The sequence below is a fragment of the Acipenser ruthenus genome, chromosome 29 (genome assembly GCF_902713425.1).
Source record: "Acipenser ruthenus chromosome 29, fAciRut3.2 maternal haplotype, whole genome shotgun sequence".
Lineage (NCBI taxonomy): Eukaryota > Metazoa > Chordata > Actinopteri > Acipenseriformes > Acipenseridae > Acipenser > Acipenser ruthenus.
In genome coordinates this window covers 8,879,812-8,896,109 of record NC_081217.1, presented here as the reverse complement: position 1 = coordinate 8,896,109, position 16,298 = coordinate 8,879,812, and positions in this window count along the sequence as shown.

The following is a 16,298-nucleotide window of genomic DNA, read 5'->3' as shown; positions in this document are numbered from 1 at the left end:
AGTCTACCAACTGACAACACTGAAATGGATAACAGCATGCATGAACTATGTACTGTGTTATTTGAATTAAAACAGGATTTATATGTCCAGTTGACACTGTCTCTCGCAGTATAAGAGTGTTGCCTTGTTTCAGACTTTCTACCTTGTTCTTGTTCTAACATTGCCCATTGATACAGCACAATGGCATTCCCATTGAAGACGATAAGGGAGGAACTGTGATGTACCTTTTTATGTCATCAGTAGTGTGCTAACCTCATTTGAATAAGCCCTGCTATTGGTCCCTGGCCCACCATGTTGCTATGACATCAATTCTGAGAGAAATCTTTGCGAATCAGGTTTGAATTAGCTTCCAGTGTCTGCATGTGTCTAATGTGATTTTGTGTTAATCTAATTAATTACTGTATTATACACCGGTTTATTTCAAATTTAACAAAAAGAAGAAACTGCTTGATAGATAGGTTACTTTAAAACAAGGGTCTTTCTAGCTAATGAGTGTGCACCCTCCAAAATAAATAACATACAATAGAAATGCCTGCTAAACACTGTCAATTGTGTTTAAGGCCACTGGAAAGTGGGTGGTAAATATTGAAGGGGTTTGGTCCAACATTGCATCTATACATATTCGACTCATTATTTTAGACATTTTAACAGCATGCCTCTTAGTGATTCAGGATTCAGCCAAAAGCAAATCAATAAATCAATACACTTTACCTAACAACGATAAAATGGAAAATAATGCTATGATTAAAACGCATATTATATAATATAGTCTGGGTAATATGAACTGCACTGAGTTAAACTAATTTATTTAGCCTTTGACGATTACATGGCATGGACTGTAACTTCTTGAATAATTAATCTGATCAGGAATTTTGAGAACAATGCTGTTGACATTTTTCTGTCTCACTTAGGCTTTGTTGTTAGCTTATTTTATTTTGTTTTTACTGCAAAAGCATACTTACCCAGCCAAAGGAACTGTATGTAACAAAGAACAATAGCCATGATTGAAAGCATTCTTAAGTGGGTGTTAGGTTGCACTGACCTTTAATAGATATCTGTCTAGGGGGTCTTCAGATTCTACATTTGATCTTTATCAGTCACATCTTTGAGAAACGGCACTCTTCATTGAACTGACCAAATTGTATTAAATCTTGCTAACAGGAAACTCCCCACAGGCCTGTTTGGACAGGTGAGATTAATTTAAACCAGGGCTTTCCTGTATAAACAATTTCAGCAATCATACCTCAAAACAACATGAATAATACCTAGCTTCCGGCAAACAAGTGGAATTAGCATCAGACGTGACATGCAGCTCACTTGCAGGGCTCTCGCTAGAAAACCGCAAAGAACACTTATTGTGACACATTGCAACGCTTTGGTTTTGTTCTTGTAATATTCAGTCACCCCACTCTTAGATTTTCCACTATTTGAGGAAACAACTCTGTTTAATTTTCTTCATTTAAAAGCAAGCTCTGCAGTAAATACACATGACTGCTCTAATGTTAAAAAAACATTTTTAACCTCCAAGATCATTAGTTTTGTAATCTGATTTAATGAATACATATTTAATCAATAAAACAACAACATGATCTTAACAATACATGCCTTAAAACAGTCAAAATAAAGTGTCAAATGTAGGTATGTAAATCCTCATCTAAAATGATAAATGCGTCATACAATTTTACACCCCTCACCAGTGCATAGTACAGTGTATAATAATACTGCTAGACAAATGCACCCCGGTTATACATTTTAGACTTAAACTTTGAACCCTTACATTTGTAACATTTGAAAGGAAAGAACAAAGACAGAAAATGTTGTTTATAAGACCATATTATTATTTTTCTTCTGGGTTTGAAGTCATAATTAGTCTACTAAATTCATGTAATTTGTCCTACAATTCACCTTTGAAAATGATCAAGTGGCGAGCACAAGATGAAATAACTGTGATGCTATTATAGCTAAACACTTGTCTGTGCACCTTCTAATACTGATACACTTATTCATTTACATAAGAGGCCATTGAAATGCAGCAGATGCTACTGCTTTTCATATGCAATAACATTGACATTCCTGCTCACTGCAAAGTGTTTCACAGATATCAGTACTTTCCATAAAAAAATTAAGTGGAAGAGAGGAGAGACAAGCAGTCTCAATCAGTCCAGACATCTTGCAACAACAGAGCAGAAATACAATGATTTGTGTAACAAAGGCAGGGATAGTAATTCAACACTGCAGGCTATTAACATATATAGAGCAGGGGTGTTGCAATGTGACCCCCCACACAAGACTGCAAACAAAACCAAGCAGCATTCAGATAAACATCATTCAGTTTAGCAATAAATCCTACTTTCTTTGGCGGGGGAGTAATAAATGTCTAAGATTTTTACTGCATGTAGTATTTGGAATGCATGTCAGAAATGCAGGTTGTGTTAAGAATTGTGTTTTTATGGTTTGTAACATTAAACCTCATTGTTGAAAGTTGTTCTCCATCAGTGTTAAATTAATAATGTGTTGGACACCATTGCTTTTAATCCATAACTATATCTACCACACTACATTGTAAGACAGATATCAGAAATAAAAGAATGTAATAACATTCTTTGGCAAATGTTCCAAATAGAGACATATTGAGTCTATCAGTTAAAAAGAGTTTTAAAAGTTTCTTTTAGAATTGGTTACATATCACTGCATTTGTTGGACATATTTATCCATGAATCCTTTGCATGTATTTGAATATCAATCATGGGACCAAGATATTTCCTAAGCAAGTGGGGTAAAAGGACAACTACAGTCTCCAGCAGTCTGTATTAACTATGCTTTTAGGAAAAGAATACTGAATATAATATACAACTCTTTAAGAAAACATGTCACGCATATTTGATTAGAAATTATTGTCAAAATACTTTATTAGTAAAACAACGTCAAGTAATACAGTACTGACCAGCATCCGCCCCTGAGCCGTCAAGTCAACAAATTCTGACACAGTCCAGGCAACACCTGAGTGGGGTGGACCTTGGACACTAATGTTTAGGACTGTGTGGAAAATACCATCACCGTGTTACATTAGCACCTACCCCCACACTGCTTGAGGGAGGGGCTTCAATAACAATGAAGCAGATGACCTCACCATCCAGAACTTTCCACAAGTCATGAACAAAGCATGTTTCCCAGGCTACAGTCTTTTGGATGTAACCTAATGATATCAGTGTTGTCTTGTGTATGTGTAATGTATTACTTTAGTTATTTATAAGAAGGCCAGTAGAAATATCCATTAATTCCTGAGGAGACTTCACTGTATATGTAGGATTTGAGGAGTATTTTTTAGCACTCTTGGGAACCAAAGGGTTAAAATAAATAATTCTCATAAACACATCTCTAGTATATATATAAAGTTGATAGATTGTAGATTTCTTTTACACATGGGAGTTAATGCATGATTAAAGTGTGGCTGTTTACATTTAGAATGAAAATCATTCATGTGCGGGTAAGCACGATTTGAACTAATTGAAATATTTAGTTGCTGTTTTTTTTTTTTTATTTCTCCATATCGAATCACTGAAATTGTACAGCAACCTAAAGGAAGCCAGACTTTAAATAAACATGAACTGGCTGGTTGATTACACTATGTAACACAATTTTTGTTCCTGGGTAGTAAGTGTTATTTCCTAATTGCTTATGCCTCAAAAGTATAGAAAATGGCTATTATTCCCCACAAACTTTGCTTTTGTGACCAGGACAGTGATATTTTGAAATTTACCTATTTCCAATGAGAAAACGGGCGAATTTGTGTCTTTTCGTTCACATAAAGTCAGAAAAAAACAACATATTGTGATATATTGCCCCCACTCGGGTTCGTTGCCCCTTTAAAAATTGACCCAGACACAGAAATTGGGGGTTCAGCGCTTCCGCGCACTTTTAATAATACAAACAAAAATACAAAAACAAAAACAAACACCTAGCTCCTTCGGAGCGCTAACTAAAACTCAGGAACACCTTTACTATAAAGTGGGACGGCTAAGCCGTTTCCCCACAACACAAAACACACAGTATTTCCACCCTTGCCGACTGCTTGGAAGCAGAGCACACCTTCCTGCCTCCTTCTATACCGCAGCCCTGAGCAGACTGACTGCACCGCTTATATACCCTGCACCTGGTCCTAATTTACAATCACTACCAGGTGCAGGGGATCATTAACAATAAAACAATTAAACAAATGTGCATTCTCACATGTTTTCTTTCATGCAGGGAGGATTAACCCCCTTCCTGCTGTGTTACAATATGAATCCAAATTAACATGAATTTATACTAAAGTAATACAAAAATGACTACAAAAGATTTAGAAGTGAGTAGTTTTTCGAGATTTACGATTATACTGTAAATCACTTTCACGAATCAGCCCCCAAATGTAGTCTCCCATCATGTTCTCGTTATACTGTCCTTGGTAGCGGCATTCAAATTCCAGTATATCCTGGTGGAAGCGCTCGGCTTGCTCCTCCGAGTACGCTCCCATGTTCTCCTTGAATTTATCAAGATGAGCATCAAGGATATGGACTTTGAGGGACATCCTACAGCCCATTGTGCCGTAGTTCTTCACCAGAGTCTCAACCAGCTCCACATAGTTTTTGGCCTTGTGATTGCCCAGGAAGCCCCGAATCACTGCGACAAAGCTGTTCCAAGCCACTTTCTCCTTACTAGTGAGCTTCTTGGGGAATTCATTGCACTCCAGGATCTTCTTTATCTGTGGTCCGACGAAGACACCGGCTTTGACCTTTGCCTCAGACAGCTTAGGGAAGAAGTCTTGAAGGTACTTGAAGGCTGCCGCCTCCTTATCTAGAGCTCTGACAAATTGTTTCATAAGGCCCAATTTGATGTGCAGTGATGGCATCAGCACCTTCCGAGGGTTCACCAGTGGCTCCCACTTGACGTTGTTCCTCCCCACAGAGAACTCGGTCCGCTGTGGCCAGTCCCACCTGTGGTAGTGCACCTTGGTGTCCCTGCTGTCCCAAAGGCAAAGATATCAGAGAAACTTGGTAAAACTGCCTTGGAGACCCATCAGGAATGCCACCATTTTGAGGTCTCAAAATGCGTCTGCCGGATGCTTGCAGCCTCTTGATGCCATCTCAGAAAAATGCAGATATGTATCCACTTAGGCAGCTGGAACTAAACTGAACTGGTGGGCTTAAGGCCCCTGTATTTATACCACTATTTATATTACTGGAAAGTTCTAGAAAGTTCTAGAAGTTACTCCAAGTTTACTAAGCACTGAATCTATCTGGAATGTTCTGGAAAATAGGTAAAGTTCAAAATATCACTGTCCTGGTCACATAAGCAAAGTTTGTGGGGAATAATAGCCATTTTCTATACTTTTGAGGCATAAGCAATTAGGAAATAACACGTACTACCCAGGAACCAAAAAATAAAAAATAAATTGTTACACGGTGTTAGCAATTAGAAAAGTAAACGATGGCTTTTATCAGAAATAAAAAGCAGCTTCCAAGTTGTTGTTCTTGTGAGAACAAACTAGAATGTGTCTTTTGAAGAGGCTCAAACAATTTGAAGCAATGGTATAGTTTTCAAACTATATACAGCATTGCATCAATTTTGTACTTTTAGCCTCCAAATAAATAGCCTACTACAAAGTATAATGTCTATCGTTACAGTTTTTAAAACGATATATCCATTTGGATCTTTGAATAGAAAATGACACACACACAAACACACACACACATTTGCTAAATAATTTAGTTTAAACTGAGGAAAGACGGTCAAGATCAATCATTCTTTTGAACAAAGCAACCTTTTAACTTAAGGAATAAACCAGGATTGATTTTTAAAGGAGAACAGCATACTTGTGTGAGTTTTAGACATGATAAGCTAGTTAAATATTTAAACACCTCTCACACATTAGGAAAGGCAGTAAGGATGCTATTGAGATCTCTTGTCAATATTATGCTCACTCCAAGGTACCAGGTTGGGAATTTAAGACTTGTATCTGCTCTCCTCAATTAAAATATCAATACTTTCAATTTTAGGGCATAAACAGACTGATGATGGCTAAACAATCTATAGCAAAGAGCAGTTAATGTAACTAAACAATGCTGAATAGAACATTTGATAATGTGACAATATGTGGTGTCATTTACAACAAAAAAAGAAGGTAATGCTTTCAAATAATGGCAAAATGAAATTCAAACAGAAAATCATAGGAATAACACGAGGAATAGCTTAAAGAGCATGTTAATAAATGAAACGATGATACTGAGAACTTGGAAATATTGGCAACAAACTCAAAATCTCAATAGTATTCCATCAGATTTCTATGTGAGCATTGTATTTATTAATTCTTCTTGCTATTATTATCAGCATTACAAATAAAACAAATAATCATCTCAAAGAAAAGAATTCAACTACAGTATATATCATAAAGAATGTGATTAAACTGCTATAACTAGAGTTTGAGCTTCTAACAATAAATGCCTAAATGAATTAAAGCAATTGCTAACTTTAGATTAATATATATCTATATATATATATAGTGACAGACTGGGGGGGGGGGGGGGGGGGGCGGAGAGGAACAACATGTAGTCCAGGAGGGAGTCTCAAAAGACTACATCCCCCAGAATGCCACAGGAGCAAGCCAGGATGAAATGTTAAACCAAGAGAAATGTTTGTTCGAGACAGTCTCCAGCCTGTGTGAAGCGAGGCTGTCACCGTGAAGAAACCTGGGTGGTTTATAAAGGTACTCTGTGAACCTTTGCTGTGTTTGATGTGTGTTTAAAAACTGTTTTGTGAAACCGGTAAACAGCTTAGTTAGTTAGTACTAAATAATAAAAAATGCTTAAACTTTACGTTCTGGGTCTGGGTCTATGGTTTTTAAGGGTGAAAATGAACCTGAGCCACAATTATTATATATATAGTATATATATATTATAATATACAGTATATATATATATATATATATATATATATATATATATATATATATATATATATACACACACACACACACACATACACTTGTACAGTTTGTGTAATAGTTCCACTATTTGTATAACTGTTTAATTGTTGTTGTGCATGGCCATTTTTCTGGGAAGTAGAAGCAGATATTTCCTATTCTCTTAGCAGGAGATTTTAAAAGCATGCAAGTCTATCCTTCAGATCGATGCTTCATCATTAAATCTAACTGACCTGAATCCAAGTTCTAAAGCAGCTGTCACTCGTAGCAGAAATAAACTATTCTATTCCTTACCAAATAAACGGGCATTGGAGTGACTCCCATCTCATCTGTAAGTGTGGAACACTAGAATTGAGATGGATGTCTCATTTCCTTGTTTCCTGCATTACCAACCCCCCAGACATTATGCATGCAAACTGTGCAGGGATTAGCTGCGCTGTCACAACTGGAAGGTTACACATGAGAAACCCTCCATAAGAGTACTTGGGAATAAAAGCTCTACAAAGTCTGGAGATAATGGATCAAAGGGAACCATCCAAATCAGCCCTTTGGTTTCCCACATACTGTAGAGTTCAATGCAGAATTTCTAATTAATGCTAATGTCATCCTTGGTGTGTTTCTAAAGAAGCCTGCAATAGTCTAGAACAGTTTTATAAATAGCAAAATTTATATAAAGCATCAAAAACTCAAATCTTTCACAAAACTAAAAATTCATGAGTTACAGCTTTGGGCCATTCTATATACAACAATAAATTTAACAATTATAAATATTGACAAAAAATAATATGACAAATATATGACCCCCTATACCATAGATTTATTTTACATATGGGTCCATTTGGAACATGATCTGAATCAATTAGAAAAATAATGAATTAAAAAAAATAACACAAGAGTATGAATTCTGTTAAATACATCTATTAGACTATATTCATGTCTGGCTTTATAAAGTTATCACTATCAAGTCTGCAAAGTTTATTAAACTTTGGGAACCTGAACAGCTTACATATTTAAACTGTGAAGCCACACATGTACAAATAAACCAATCAGGATGTTCGGTTAAGGGTTTGAATTGAATCTATTTCTTACTGGCGTTGCACCAAACACAGCAAACGTTTATTTCATGTGATCTTCACTGGAAGAATACTGGAAATAAATGAACATAATGGGGTGCAAAAGTAACTCTGACAATCTGTTGCTGAACGTATGTTTTTAGTGGAGCTCTCCACAAGAATCAGGGTTAGTCAGTTAGTTAGTGACACCTATGGACAGTTTGGGAGACTTCAGCTGCTTCCCTGGCATCACAGTATTGTGCAACTATAAGAGAGAATACAGTGGATTGTGAATAGGGTTAAGAGCAGCGCGACTGGGATCTGAATACCCTTTGGGGTATTTGCAGCTGGAAGAGTAGCCAATTCTCCTGTCTCCATAAACTATTTATGAAAATACATATCTGTTTAAAGGGGTCTCTTTCTATGTTTTCCATCAAGGCACTTCGAATTCCTCCAATTTCTTTTTGGTGGCTGTAAAAGTAACCTATTGAACTAATATTAAAAACCGTTTGTAATTTAGTGCAATCGATATACTTTTTCTGTATGCTCTTATAAACGTTTAACACGTTATTTTTGCTGTTTTACCCAGCTTTGCCATGTTGATTAATACACTTTAAAATACCTCACTGTTTTTTTTTTTACATTGCTTAGCTATGCTTCACCATGCTTTCACTGTGCTTTATGACACTTTGCTATGCTTTTACTATGGGAAACTTCCAGAAGGGTGGTCACAAAATTAAACACAGCTTTAGAGATTCGTGATCTCAGATTATAAATGACTGTATACATGCATTGCCTTGTTTTTATTGCATTGCCACAATTTTAAATGCAGTTGTCAAAAATAGGTTTGTAGTATAAATGGTTATGGGGTTTACTGGACTAAGGAGATAAAGACTCTTACTTTTGGGTGATAAAAGCCAGTGAATATTATCCATGTATGTTAGAATGCGTTTAATCTGGCAAGAAGTGAATACACACACGCTAACACAGCTTGAACTGGTGGTCATCTTCCCTGCGTCGGATATCCTATGATCTTTAGAATTTACACCACTGTTCCATTCTTTACCTAACTAATGGAAAACGGTAACCCGAATGTCATTCAGTATTACTGTTACAACCTTGTACTGTAATCTTCCATTAACATTAACTTGTAGGATGGAAAAAGAGACCATTTAAGAGCAGCACACACGCATAGGCAATCCTTCAAAGTCTTGTGATGTGATTATATAAATCCCTTTAACAGACAACATTATCAGTGCAGTATTTTAAAATCTGTTTCGCAATAGTAGAGCTTGCAGATGACATTCATAACCTCCAGCAGCTGCAAGTAGCAGCAGGAGCGGGCCGGTTTGGTTCAGTGACAAGAGTGTCAAGTATGCATGAAGGAGGGAGGAGAGCTTGAGAGCCCATACCTGCATCTGACACTACCTTTAGGAAATGTAAACAAGCTGTCAGGTTTCTAATGAAGTGGAGCAAGATAAATTAACAGTCACCCAGAAATCACATTCTACTGCAAAAGTGATCCTGCCGCTTTTAATGGATCTTTGTGTGGATTCTTACAGAAAAAGAGGCTCTGGAAACGTACATGGTTGTTTATAATTTATATAGTGGAACCAGATGGACAGAACAAGGTAAAGGGATACAAGCACAGCTGATAGCCAGGGCTTGATGTTTCAGCTGCCAGCTAGCTCTGTCCAACTGCAGTTTCAATCCCACCGCTAAATGGCAGATTCCGTGTTAAAGGATTATTTGTTAGTGTTGTTTGTTATTCAGGTTCTTAAACAACAGATTCCACAACACGATTTACAGTAACACCTTCTGTTGCGGTTCACATTGAATTGCATGTACAGTTCTCTGTGTACGCACTGTAAATGCATAGCATGAATAACAATAAAATAAAATAAGGAACTCAAGATTACTTTCACTGTTGTGTTCAAACTGGATTATTTTGACATTCAAAACGTACGACAGATGAACAAAGCCAAATTATAACCTCTTAGGCAGTTACACTATGTACCATGCATGTACTGGCCATTACCTGACTAGTGTTAGTCGAATTAAGGCAAAATGCAGCTGGATACATCTCCACGTTAGAGACTATACTACTGCCTTTGTTTTAGCAGATCGTACTTGAGATCTTCTGGAGCAAGGGTTTCAATACTTAGAAAACACTAAAAATGTAGTGTTCGATTCGCAGGCCAGAGCAAAATGTCTTTACTCCTGTCTTTACTTCCAGGTGGTTTTAGCACGGGCATTAATAATAATAAAAAAGGCAACAGAGCTTACATACAAGGTACAACTTAAATGAAACTTGGTCATGTACAGGGATGTTTTGACCGATACCTTCATTAGTGTAACACATGGTGTAAAAATTCAGGCATCATAGACGTAGATGTGAATATTGGCCGCTTCTCTAATAATCTTTTACATAGAAAGATCATTTTGATGTGTGGTGCAGATATTAATGAGGTCATAGTGTATGATCGTCCCGATTTCTGACTTACGGCACACTCTATATATGTAACTGATCCATCTGTCTTACAGGCATTCCAATTTCTTTGATGGAAAGTTATGAGGTATGAAGGAGACCAGACAAAAACATTTACAATCAGACCATCTTGTAGCCCCTGTATCAGGACGTAAGAAAACTTTAAATCCATCAACCTATTTGGGCACGCTGGAGCCTAATTATCCGTCTCAGGATTTTTTGAAAGCCGGATAACCCTGCCTCAGAACTTGTGTTTTGACACCTCTGCTCTGTGGAGTGGTTCAACGGACCACAGCACAAAATCTAAACACGTCTTACTGCTCTTGGGATCTGAAATGGTCTGTATAGTTTAAGGTGAAATTACCTAGTTTATTATCTGCACTAAAGATTATGCTGCCTGAAAAGCATACTGGAAGTGATCACACAAAGAGATCATGTCAACCTCTAGAGATGTCATCCATCCAAGAAAAATGGCTGATACTGTTATTGCACCTGCAGTTCTCTTTGGACTGGCAAAGACAACAAAGCCAGTGAACCCCTTGACAGAAATAATAATAGCGAAGAACAAACAAAGGCTTAGGATGAATAGCGTGGATGAGGGAAACGCTTTCACTCAGTATCTGGATACCGGCTGTAGAAAACTGGACAACTGGCCTGTACTCTGATTAAATAGCATTTTAAATTCATTATCCCTTTCTTAACCTTTTTTTTTAAAGAGGTTTTGGTGTTTAATCCCCACATTAGCCTTAGAGAACATTTAAAACCGACAAAAAAAAAAAAAAAAAAAAAGATTCTGAAGTTTTGTTAATAGCTCTCAGATTAGTTTTAGTTTATACTGTAGCATCCGAGCCACTTTCAGTTCCAGAGTTAACGTACATTTGATATAAACTGAGTTTGGGTAACTACAGGGTGTCGAATAAGTCAGGTATTCTAGGCACAATTTACAATATTGGTTATCTCTCAGTTTCAAATTCAGATCATTTTAATGGGTGTCCACTGAGGGTAAATATAGTTCTTCCTGAGGGGCCTTTAGTTTCCCACGATGAGCTGAGGTCTGCAGTCCATATTTGTTTTATGAATCAGTCAAGAAAGTAATATTTTTGAAGTCCACATCGTATAGCTATTAAAAAAAAGAAAAATTGGCATAGAACTCTCCGTCTGACTTTCTCACTGCGGCATATAATCTCGGAGGAGCGAGTTGAGCTTGTGAACGTCGTATTTATTTACATCGTTGAGTTGGATTTCTTTGAATTTTAGGAAGTCAGATAACACTGAAAGCAAAGTTTTTATGACGATTTTAGTGTTTGCAGCATCTTGTGTTATATTTTGTAATTCCTTTTCTGTTATCCGCCCTTTTGCTTTGTGTGAAGAGAGGAAGGATGCTCAGCATGAGGACATCATTTGAGGGAGTGTAAAAAAATCTATTGACTGAAAACAGCACCAGCTGGATTTATTTTTGGTCATGGGATGAGGTTTTAACCAATCACATGCCAGAATTTCTAAGGACTGATTAATATATATACAAAGTTGTAGTCAAAAGTTTACATACCCCAATGGAAATTTATAATTTCTAGAAATTTTTTGAAAAACAAATTATAGGAAAAATGTTTTTGTACCAAAAGTTTTGCTTTTGTGGATGAGGAAAAAAAAAGTTTCAAGAAATAGATATCTACAGTTATTTATTTCAGCAGAAATGCTAATTCAAAAGTATTCATACTGACAAGGAGAATGAAATTAATAGCTAGTTGAGGCACCATTAGCAATAATAACCTCTTTTGAATGATTAACTCATACCAAAGATTCTCAATTGGATTTAAATCAGGACTTTGACTAGGCCATTTCAGACCCATTAACCATTCTGAAGTAGATTTTACTGTGTGCTTTGGATCGTTGTTGTGTTGGAACGTCCAGTTGTGCTTTAAATCAAGTTTTGTAGCGGAGGGTTTCAGATGATTGGCCAATATCTTTTGGTATGCTATGGAATCCATTTTACTATGTATTGGAACTAAATTTCCTGTGCCACTAGAGGAAAAACAGCCCCATAGCAGGATATTACCACCTCCATGCTTGACAGTAGGTATGGTGTTCTTTTCTTTGTACGCCTCACCAGACTTTCTCCAAACGTAACGACTATCAGCATGACCAAATAGCTTGATTTTTGACCAGAACTCATATCCATCATTCAAATGCCGTTTTGCTAACTTTAAACGATTGTCCTTGTAATGTTTTCCTAAGAGTGGCTTTTTCCTTGGCCTGCAACCATCGAGACCTTCACCATGCAATACTCGACCTATGGTTGAAATGGAAACCCCAGCCCCACTTGCAGCCAATTCACTTTGAATATCTTTGGCAGTCAATCTCGGATTGTTATTAACCTTCCTCACAATCCTTTTACTTGTTCTTGGTGAAAGAACCTTCCTTCTTCCAGACCGAGGGAGCATTGTGACAGTACCACGAGTCTTGTACTTCTTGATAATACAAACAATAGTTTAAATTGGGATACTCAAATGCTTGGAAATCTTCTTGTATCCTTCTCCAGCTTTATGACAATAAATAATTTTCTTCAGAAAGGTTTTCAGATAGCTCTTTACTTTTTCCCATATTGACTTATTGGTAATGATGGCAATCATCCTATGCCTAACCCTTTTATACTCAAAGAATGTTCACCTACAATCCAGCATTTTCTAGTCTTTTCTAGAATTAGGTTCTGCATTATCATATTGAAATTTCTAACACCTTGTAGACAATACAATCATAGCATCAAAGGGCATGAATACTTTTGAATTAGCATTTTTAGAGTCTTGCAAAAAAAAATTCTGAAATAAATAATCGTAGATATCTATTTTTTGTAACTTTTCTTCCTCACCACAAAAGCAAAACTTTTGCTACAAAAGATTTTTCCTAAAATTCGTTGTTTTCAAGAAAGTTCTAGAAATTATACATTTCCATCGGGGTATGTAAACTTTTGACTACAACTGTACACACCATCTACCATGTCATTTTGCACGTTATTATTATTTATTATTATTTATTTCTTAGCAGACGCCCTTATCCAGGGCGACTTACAATTGTTACAAGATATCACATTATTTTTACCTCCAATTTATACAGTTGGGTTTTTACTGGAGCAATCTAGGTAAAGTACCTTGCTCAAGGGTACAGCAGCAGTGTCCTCCACTGGGGATTGAACCCACGACCCTCCGGTCAAGAGTCCAGAGCCCTAACCACTACTCCACACTGCTGCCCTTATCATAGGTCTCCTGCATATATATCATATTTCTGTGTACTATACATGCACATACATAATTTATGAAGACTGCATTAACATGAAAGACAGATCATTTACACAGATGCTATCAATCTACTAACCTTCATTAGTGTGACAGCGAATTACCTTTTTATTCTTCCATTTACTGCACCATTTTAAATTCTAGATCTTGTCTATCCATTGTGGCCCCGTTAGTTTGTCCGACTGTTTTTTTCCTAGCCCCCTCTAACTCTTTCTTAATTTATGAATTCATTCATCTGCTGTTTCTGATGCCGAGCTGATATTTGACACTGATGTTTGGTTTACTATGCCTGCAAGGTGTATTCTGAGCTACACACTGCAAATTGACCAATCGATCATGCAGGCTATCAAAATGAATCACTGCAAATCTCAGCTAACGCCTATTTTAAGCCCCATTTTAAAACACTTAAATGTTCTTTGCTTTCATTAGTAATTGCAGCACCAGATCGGACGCAGTTCTAATATGTTACAAGCATAACAAGTATGATATCAGAATGTATTTTTAAAATTATAAATGTTTCGTATAAAACTAATCCAAACATGTATAAAAAGGGACATTCATGTATGAGGCCTTTTACAAACATACATCCTGTTTAGTTTTTTTTTCTAAATAGGATGACATGTACAGTAGTATTTCTAAATAAAACGTTTGTCAAACCCTTTCACGAGGAACATGTCATTGTTTATTATTATATTTACTTGTCTTTACTTGACAGCCAGCAGATCCCTAAATAAGCAATGGTCTGCATTGAAGACTGGTTGATTGGTAGATGAATATATTTGCTCACATGAGTTCACATTCAATACCTTCCTCCTTCAGTTTCTACATCACTGTAGTCACAGCTATGCATTGTAGATAAATCCAGCTATTTAATGTTGGATTTGGACTGTCTTTAATTTGCAGCGTTTTTTGTTGCAAAGATTTATAGTCAATATTTTTAAAGTTTGTAAAAGCTGACCGGCCACAATTGAGCCTAGAGAGCTGTTATCAGTGAAAGGAAAATCAATGCAAAATGGTTCCTTGGAGAGCACTTTTCAAGTGGTCATCACCATACTGCAATTACTGAGGGCTGAACGCAGCTATGTCTAAACAGAATTAGATCAAAATTGCTTGTAATGTAGAACAATCATGTCTCATGCACAGTCTTCATTGATGCTCTCCAAGAAACAGAGATAATTGTCCACACAAAGACCCTGCGTTCAGAGGCTTTATCATCTGAGGAGTCAGGCTTACAGGTTTGCCAGGTTAGGGGCCCGGGCTCAAGACTGCTATCTCTCTATGATAACCACTTCCTTATCTTTCCTATGTATCTTGTTAAAATGGCTTACAACGTGATCTGCTCTCATTAACAATAAGCCCGTAGGCAGATGACTTCCTATAACTGATAACTTTTTTAAATAATTCGTTAAACCCATGCTATCAAACAGATTGTGGCAGTTATATTACTATACTAATGCACAAGATGCCAGGTGCTGTAGGGATCTTATCGGTGACAAACTGCTGCTTGGTTATTTATTTCACGTACCTGAACAATGAACACACAGCACTTACATTCACTTAAAGCTCAATGATTCAGCTGTAGTTGTCTGTTTAGCCTCCCCTACTGGCATAAAACAGAACTGTGATTAATATATACAGTATATTTTACTGCATCCTAGGAAAAAGAAATGGTTTAAAGTTCTAGCATTTGTACATATGGTACTCTAGTATTAACCAATTCTGGATAATCTTAAAACAAACCTAAATTCAGAGTGACTGTCTTTTTCTATCACATGTCTAAAGTCTATATTACAACACAGGGCCAAATTCACAAAACTGTTTAGTGGAGTGTTTATTAATACTCTTAGATAATAATACTATATATATATATATATATATATATATATATATATATATATATATATATATATATATATAAACTGAGAAGAAACTTCAAACTCTCTCAAACAGTTGAAAGGGTTTTGTGAAATGCAAACTTAATTTAAGAAATCAAAGTTGGCTTCCTTAAAACAGTCTTAATGTTTAGTGAATAAGATCCATTGCTTTAATTTTTTATTTAGACAGTTATCTACAAAGCTGTTATTAAATAACCTAGAAACAGTTTCATGAATGTCAAACAATGAAATACCAAGCCCAACACTCTAAACCCAGATTTCCATTACACGAGAGTAGATGTTAAAACTTCATGCTGATTTGAACTCGGCTCTCGCCAAGATAAGCACCAACTAAGACGTAGCTTTACAGTAAACTAATGTGATCCATATGTGTCTCCATCCATTTACGTTTCCTTCCATATGATGATGTAGATATCCTTCTGTCTGGTGTTAATGGCTGAAGTGTAATGCTGGCTCCAGGGATCAGCTTATTTTGCCTCCCTGGCGCATCAGCACACACAACGGCTGCGATGCTGGCTCCGGGGATCAACCAAAGTGCGGCCTCCCCAGCGCATCAGCATGACAACCGTCTGGATTGAGCTAAGTAGGGTACATCTCTGGGGTTTTCAAGTGGGC